The 8,878-nt window shown below is 32.5% G+C and overlaps 1 protein-coding gene and 1 long non-coding RNA gene across 2 annotated transcripts in view; both read left to right on the top strand.

Annotated features, from left to right (window-relative positions):
• Positions 1–3,271: 3,271 nt before the first annotated feature.
• Positions 3,272–8,878, top strand: part of LOC132736884 (uncharacterized) — a gene marked incomplete at its 3' end in the record, with an annotated part of 46,741 nt that continues 41,134 nt past the window's right edge. Inside the window, 2 exon segments of the mRNA XM_060724101.1 lie at positions 3,272–3,344; positions 3,653–3,712.
• Positions 6,114–6,726, top strand: LOC132736876 (uncharacterized). The gene is made up of 2 exons (XR_009626643.1): positions 6,114–6,143; positions 6,371–6,726. It is a non-coding gene; the product is annotated as an uncharacterized LOC132736876 (long non-coding RNA).

Below are 8,878 nucleotides of genomic sequence, written 5' to 3'. Positions count from 1 at the left end.
TTTTTTCTATTTTTGGCTACTGTGACCTACTTCTGATTTTCAACCAAGGTGATCTATGTTCAAACTCGAGCAAAACCTGTCACACATATTCTTATGATGTTGGGTGACAATTGGGGCAAAAGTGTGACCAGTAGAGTGTTAACAAACTAAATGACGTACCAGTAGAGTGTTAACAACTAAATGTCATTGTCGGATACACATGGTTGCTTAACATTTAACATGACATAACTGATGAATGTAAATGCAGGGGGCCTCCGTGGCCGAGTGGTTAAGGTCGCTGACTTGAGATCACAAGTACCTCACCGCTGTAGGTTCGATCCTCATTCGGGTCGAAATCTTTCATGTGAGTAAGCCATCCAGCTGGCTTACGGAAGGTCGGTGGTTCTACCTAGGTGCCCACTCGAGCCTGAAATAATGCCCGGAGGGGCACCTAGGGTCTTCCTCCACCAATTAAAGCTAGAAAGAAATCGACGAAAAAATCTCGGCGGGCGCTCTAGGATGGCCCGACTTGAAGGTACTTGGGCTTTCCGGCGGCGACCTTAAATAAACGCATTAAAAAATGTAAATAGTTCGGCCGTGGGTATCAGACGATGGAAAATGTGGACAGACCACAGTTGACATAAGATGGATGACCGACATTCAACAATTCTAAAAGCTCACCCTGTGCCAACCTATAAGTTTCACCATTGAAATAAATAATAAGATAATAAAAATGAATACTGCGTAATGATTTAGATGATGTGTAGCCATTGTATCAGCAATGAATTATTGCTTTTCTTTATATGTTCCTTACTCTATTGAAAATACGCAAGTTCATATAGCATACAAATATAAAACGACTGCTAGATTATTTTTTTACTAACAAATAAAAAGTAAAAGTTAATTATTTAAACGATTGAAAAGTCAAATTTTATGGGTATTTTTATTCATATACCTTTCTTATCGCGCGTCCAATGTGGTTTCGGCTTTCCCATGTTTTTTAACGCTGACTGTTACAAAGCCGAAAAACACTTTCATACAATGTTTATTACAAAATATTACTGATATTTTACATTGCTAACAAATATAATGTTATAATCATTCATTTTGACGATTGAAAAATTTATTTAATAGTTCTTATTTTGAATATGTCCATTTCATCGCCCGTAAAATGTGTTTTTTGGCTTTTCATGTTTTTGACGCTAGACTGTTACGTAGCCGAAAAACACTTTCATACTGTATTTATAAAAATAATATCACTGACATTTTCCATTGGTAACAAAAAAAATGTAATAGTTATTCATTTAAAAGTTTGAAAAAAAATTAATAGCGGCTCTTGTTTTCACTACGACTGTGTTTTTCGGCTTTTCCATGTTTTTGACGCTAGCTAGATTGTTACTATGCCGAAAAACACTTTCATATCGCATTAAATACAGAATAGAATCATTCTCTAATTTACACTGTTTGCAAAAAGAAAGTAAATTTTAATTATTTAAAGGATAGAAAACTAATTTTGTTGGAATTATATCGCCGTAAAAAGTGTTTTTCGGCTTATCCATGTTTTTTAAGCTTACCCGTTGAGTTTCCAAAAACATTTTTATAGTGTGTTCTTTTCGATATAATGCTGACAATTGATAAATTTATTGATCGGAAGTGTGAAAAACAATTACTCTAGTGATTAAAATGGAAATTAGCATTTTTTATTGCCTGTGGCATGTGTTTTTCGGCTTTTCTATGTGCGACGCAGGCTCAGCGAACACTTTCATCAGCGTATTTTATGATATATTATCGATTTTAAACTGATATTATTGAACCCATTTCATCAAATAACCATCAAAAATTGTTTATATTGCTGAATTAAAAAGGTATTTAAAAGAATAGCTTAGGAAATTTCTATTTTTCGAAGCTACTATAATTGCCAGGTTTTTAAAAAAGAAAACAAAAAAAAACATTTTCCGGTATACGCAAGTAAATTTTGTTACGGAGCTCCATACTCATTTTGTAAAACATTTTAGGCAAATTTTATTACATAAATGTAAATCAGGAATTTTATTTGATTAAATATCTATCTAAGATGTTTCGTCCCATTTATATAATTCTGACGACTTTACTATATTTACGATGTATTCATTCATGGTAGCAAGCGCATGCGTATATGCGAAGTTTAACGCGTAGGTATAAACTACGATTTTATCAATGAACTGTTATTTTTTGTTTTCTTTAAAGGAATGTAGAGTCTATTATTTCATGAAAATGAACTATTTTGAACTTTCAAAACATTAAAACAACTTTGCAAACAATATTTTAATGATATGTAATCGGAATGTAACAATACTGCAGAATGAAGAACTAGTTTCTATGGCGGTTTTTATTCAGAAGTGGATGTTGTCCGGTAAAGACATAACCTGTAGCGATCGCAGAGAAATAAAAGAAATAAAATCAAAGGGCCCGCAAGCTTTTGTGGTATTTTTTGAAATTTTTCCCAATTTTTAAATTTGTACCCGTTATATCTGTTTATAAAAAATTTTTTAGATTTTTCAGAAATTTTTTGTGTAAATACGCTTTTGCCCGTAAATTTGGATTCGACAAACGCAAAAAATAGCATTCATTTTAAAATTTTTAATAAAATGATATTCAATTTGGGGTTTAAATTTTTGATTTTTGGGATTTAAATTGGGCATTCTTATAGCCGCACGCTACCTTTTTAAAAATTTTAAAAGCGTTTTTAATTTGTTGGGTCTTGTTAAACCCCAAAAAAAAAATATTTTTTTTCCTTTTAAGTCCCCAAGTTTTTAAAACTACATGGGTTTTTAGGGAAATTTCTTGTTGTTAGGTTTTTTCCCTGAAAATTCTGGGGTCAGGATTGGCTGATATATTGAATTTCCTGATCTGAGATCAGAAAATACAAAAATGTGTACAAAAATGGCCTATAAAACGTTATCTAAGCTAAATATGCAAAGAAAAAATCCACAAATAATATTGATATTGGTTTAAGACAGTAGCATTTTTGTTTTGGGTTCCATGTGACTATCCAATTTGTGAATGTTGAAATAATTATTTTGAAATGTTTTGATTACAAAACAATATTACATATAGGCCTACTTGGTTTTAACTTTAATTTATATGTGTAATTTTGTTTCATTGGAGTTGTTTTGTTTGCTTTAAAATGATATTATATGCATGGGACATTGAATTGGCTGGAGTTTTGTGTACATTACGTACATCCGATAATAAAAAATTAATTATTTTTAATCTGATAAGTGAATTTGGTAATGAAAAGATGATTTCGGTAGATCATCACAAGGGCCGGGAACCAGACAAGGTGGGGAACCAGCAAAATAGTCGGAAGTGGCCTCATTCCACAGGTAACTGCGTTTCTTTAAAAACGTAAAACAAAACAGATTTTATGCTAGACCAGTATTTGTAGAACGTGCCTTTTATTTTTATATTGAAAGAAAATTTTATGTTTTTAACTATGATAACTGATGTTATGTTCACTTGTTGTATACATTTTATTTAAGAAAAATCTAAACTTAGTAACAAATGCCGAAATTCCGCGTTATATAAATAGACGAATATAAATAGACGCTAACTACAAATGGAATTCCAGTTAGTGAGTGCGCTGGTGTCTATTTTTAGATTTTCAGAAAAAAAATTGTTTTATTTTTTTCAGGTTTTGGTCATTGTTATTTTAAAGAAGAAGAAACTGTCAGGATTTGACCACGCATTGAGGGCAAGTATAATACATTTTAGTATTTTACATTTACTTGTATACTGTACGTGTACAGTATTTTTAAAACTGTTAAATATTTACGTGTCTAAATTATCAGGAACAAGCAGGACATAGGCAAATTGGCTTGTTAATTCTGACTAGGGCTTTTTATATTTCTAGTCATTTCAACCCCAAGATGTTTCGGCCCCAAATTTCACAAAGCGTTTCGGTCCTGGATGTTTCAGCCCTTTACCAAATCAGACTCATTTTTAGTTCATATTAAGTTGTAGGTCATATACCTTTAAATTGTGTTTTAAAAGCATTACAATAAATTAATGAATAAATAAATGATTGAATTGTCCAATTTGAATTGGAAGAATATTTGAAACATGTTAGCATTACATCTACATCTACATCATACTGCTTAACAATCAATTCTGATTATGACTAGCAGGCTCGTTGTCAGGGAACTGTTAATAAAAGAATTTATTTATATGCAAATTAAAAAGTTAAAAGAATAAAAGTTCTACAAGACTATTAATTTAAAAACATAGTGTGCAGTTTAGAATTTATAGAATGGGTCAAGCCTCTCAGTAAAGATGTTTAAACTGGGGCTGGACTGAACAGTTAGGGGAAGGCTATTCCCAGGGAATTCCCTAGGCGCTTTTAGCGCATCGGCACCGATGCGCTAAAATTTCAGAACAAGAAATCCCGATGCGCTTAAAATTATCATAGCGCTTTAAAAAATGACCGATATTCCTTTTCTATTGTGTCTATAAGTTAACCCCAATTAGCCAAATAAACGAGCCAATATACATGTCCTGTGTAGATAATTACCCCGAGGCGTATACACAACCCGATACACTGATTGCCTTTAGACTGTGTGACGTCACAGACACCTGTCATCGATGTCTGCAGACGACTGTTGGTGCACTTTCAAGTGTTGTCAATTACCGTGTATTGAGATGGGTTCAATTTAACCGCGGCATGTGTGATATTTACATGTTTCAGGTAGGTGTTATAACTTTTATTGTTTTGATAATATAATTGGCATTAATTGACTTTCGATCTAACAGTTTGATATTTAGGGATGAATGGGTTAATTGTCTTGATATAAGTGTAATGTTCAATTTCATCTTTCACTTTCTTATAATCGTTACGTCTAAGCAGTACTGTAGATTTCAAAAAATAATATGTCTAACATGAATAAGGGAAGCCTACTTCACTATCAATTAAGAGTTTTTTTATGAGCAATGTCGTATCATTTTGCTTTTTAATATATACATGATAATCGTATTTTACTTGGATTAAACTGCATAGCTATTCAGAAATAAACTTTACATCAACAATCCCACTTAGTGACAGCCAATTGGTCATTTTCTTTTTTAATTAAAAATATCTTGTAATCTGTTTCTGTTCACTGAATCCCCAAAATGAAAACAAATATTAATTTTGCAGGCCCTCTTTAATCGAGCCTGTTCATGGACAGCTTTGTGAAGTGCAATCTACTGTCCTACCCTTTAGCATTGGTTTGTCAGGGCATACAGGAGCTGGCAAGGCACTTTGGTGTAGTTATGGAGCAGTGCCGCAGCCACTGGCACCAGGTACGTGCCAGTCTAGAGGGGACTGATAAGTCAGCCGACCAGACCATGACCTGGATTACTGGCAACCTTTCTACTAGTCCTATAAATATGACGTCGCTTTGAGATATTTTTGCTTCTGGGCAAAGCAACGTCATATCGAAATTGCTCAAAACCCATAGCATGTTCCGCCAGAAAATCGGGCGGAACGAAAAACAATGAGGACAGCGTGTATTTACATATTTTTTGACCTATGTATGAACAAAACTAAAAAATAAATACCTTTTGTCAAAATAATTAAACTGTCACATCCGAAAAATCATGATTAAATCCTCTCATGTATTTCAATTCCTTTTACAGCCAATAAACAAATGGCGGCCGTAAAGTGCGCGAAATCTGATTGGCTAATTCAAATGCAAGCGTTTAACTGAGTCAGAACAATCTAACAATATTTTTTTAACGAAATAATTGCCCATGCACCGTCAGTGTGTTCGAATATATTTTTCCGTTCAAAAATTTGGAATCAATCTGTAAAGCACCTTGCTTAACCAGTATGGCTGATAGACAAAAATAGATTGATGTTTATATTTGATTTTAATTGATAAGTACATCGTTTGACAGTTTTTGTGTATGATTGAGCATGAAATTGAAAGAAAATATGATAAGCTTTTGAATAAAGCTTGAAAGGCAGGACAATAGACATTTTTGGAATTTTTTATGATGCTATGCGTTTTTGAGCAATAACTATTAGACGTCAGGCTTGACCGACAAAAACTATAACAAGCCTGTAACGTCTAATATATTGGACTACCTTTCTACCAGTCATCCAGCTCTTTACAGAATGGGTCTCCTCCTCCCAGCCTCTACTGCAGGTAATTATTATTAAATTCATTCATTCTTGAACATTAATGAAATTCCAATGACAGTTGCAGATGTGTAACACTTTGCTAGTTTTTCAACATTTCAAATATAATTTTTTTTAGTTAGTTAAGTTTAAACAACTGGAAGTTTTAAATTTTCAAAAAATTTTAGCAGACAAACAATATAAATAAAAGACATGAGGTTAACATAAATGATTTCTTTCATTTATTAATTTCAGATTGTGAGTGCCTGAAGAGAGTTAAGACTGAAAACAGGAATTGTCTCTCTGTTAAAGTTCTAAACTATCTTCTTGCCGTCACCCTTCAAGGACCCCCATTAGAATCTTTCAACTTTAAGAAGGCAGTCAAGGCATGGAAGGACAACAAACCTAGAAGACAGACCCACTTTTAATGATGTTAATTAGAAAAAAAACTGAAATATACTCATTTAAATGGGACACACACATACATATAAATGTTGATCACATGTTGTGAACTTGTGTTTATATATAATTGTTTATTTATTTGAATTGTTGGAAATGGAAAAAGTAAATAATAAAAATTAAGAAAATGTTTATCAAGTGAAAAGCTTTCATTATTTGTTTTAAAACAGCCCACAGCAGTATCTTGACACCTAAAATGGCAAAAATTTTCGACACGCGGTATGGGGGTCAAGACCCCCTCCCGCACCCACCCCCGTCTAATTCAAAAAATGTAGCGCTTAAAAAAAATCCTGGGGAATTCCCTGTATTCCAAAGACGTATGCTCCTAGGAAAGAAAGAATTTTGATGATATTGTGTCCTCGAGTAGGGTATCAGGTCGGTGTATCAGGTAGTTCAGATTTCTTGTTTGAGTAAGGTGTTGGTGGTCAACAAAAACAATGTTGTTTTGGATTTCATACAAGTAGGTTACAGCACTGATGTTTCGACGCTGTTCAAGGGTTTGCCAATTAAGATCATTTATCATTTTTGAGACACTACTTGTATAGTCATAATCATTAAAAATGTATCTAGCAGCTGATCTTTGTACTTGCTCTATCTTATAAATTAAGTATTTCTGCCAAGGATGCCAAATAGGGGTGTGGATCGTCGGATAAGTGACGATCCGATCCGAAGCATGATTCAGCACTTACGATTCACAAATCGAACCACAAATCTTTTGTTATCAAGACTCCCATAAAAACATGTACAAAATGTGTAAAAAAATGTTCATTTAAAAATACAGTAACAATACTATAGATTTAACATATAAAATATAAACTTTGTTTATGTATTTATTCCTTGGATGAGTATTTTCGTTTTGTTTTTTTGAAACCAATTACTTCCTAGCTCAGCATCATGGTACATGGTCTTTAACCGGCAAATTGTATTTAGGTAAACTTTTTGTTTTTTGTTTCCAGAATTTCATATAATTTATACTCGAATCATATTTTTCTCGATTTGAAGAGTGTGAGAAACAGTGAATTTATATAAAAAAATTAAATCGCAATCCACGATCTCTGGGCTTACGAATATTCAAACTTGATTTTTCACTTTGATTCGTGATTATCCGAGTACTCGGATACTCGTCCCAGCCCTAATGCCAAACTATGGAGGCCAATATTCAACCTGAGGTCTAACATAGGTCTTATAATTATATGCAGTTTCTTTTATCTTTTTATTTGGAGTTTTAACATTTCTTCTAATGAATCTGAGGGAGTTATTTGCTTTAGATGTGATGTTGTTTATATGTTAACAGTAGAATACACAAATTTTGAAACCTTGCTAACTTAACACCATTTTACTGCACTTTCTGTATACATAGCTCTGGGGAATTCATCTAAATGGCGCGTTACATTAAGTAACCGTTAAACCATCAGTATGTTTTTTGGCCTTCTTGAGATTAAAGTTAAATAAAACAATTATTTCAATGAAAGAAAATCATTAAAATATAATTGTATGAATAATTCCATGAAAAAATTAATGTAAATAGACAAGTTACGCAGAAAATCACAATATTAAAAATATTATATAGCAGATCCCATACAATTGTTTTTGTTTGATAGATTTTCATTAATATAACAATTTATTGTTTGTAAAATTTGTGATAGATGTTAAAGGAACATTGATAATTTTCAAACAGTGGTCATCAATGTTTTCTACCTTAAAAGGTAAAGTAATGATAGAAAAATAGAAATATCATGTTACAATGTAAATTAAAGTTTCAAGTCTCTCAATTGTTAAAAATATTACACCTTGAAAAAAATGTATAATTATCTAAGTAGTTTAATTTAGAAATCAATAGATAATGAATTAGTAATTAAGGATAAATTTAAATAAATAGATAAAGAATTATTAATTAGGGAAAAAAGTGTCTTAAATGTTTGTGTCATCAAAAAAATTATATACTAGTAATATTTAGTATTTTTCAGTGGCGTAGCGCAGCCAAAATTAATTATACGCTTGGGGTGGCCGCCTCCCTTTGTAAATGGCAGGGGGTTCGGGGGTCTTCCCCCGAGAAAAATTTGATTTATAGATGCAAAATAACGCAATCTTGAGACATTTGACAACATATTTATTCCCTTCTTATCTAATAAATAGTGGATATTGAAAGAGTGTAAGTTTAATACTAAAAATATTTAATGAGTTGAATAAAATGATATATAATATGAGCCTCTGGCGGGTTTAGGGAGAGGGTGAGCCCTACCTATGTAAATGGAAGGAGGTTGGGGGGACTTCCCCCGAGGAAATTTGGATATACAGATGCAA

This window comes from Ruditapes philippinarum, unplaced genomic scaffold, assembly GCF_026571515.1.
Source record: "Ruditapes philippinarum isolate M1 unplaced genomic scaffold, ASM2657151v2 ctg5485_1_1_1_1, whole genome shotgun sequence".
NCBI classification, from domain to species: Eukaryota; Metazoa; Mollusca; class Bivalvia; order Venerida; family Veneridae; genus Ruditapes; species Ruditapes philippinarum.
The sequence above is the reverse complement of the archived record's forward strand: the minus strand, read 5'-3'. Positions and strand labels throughout refer to the sequence as shown.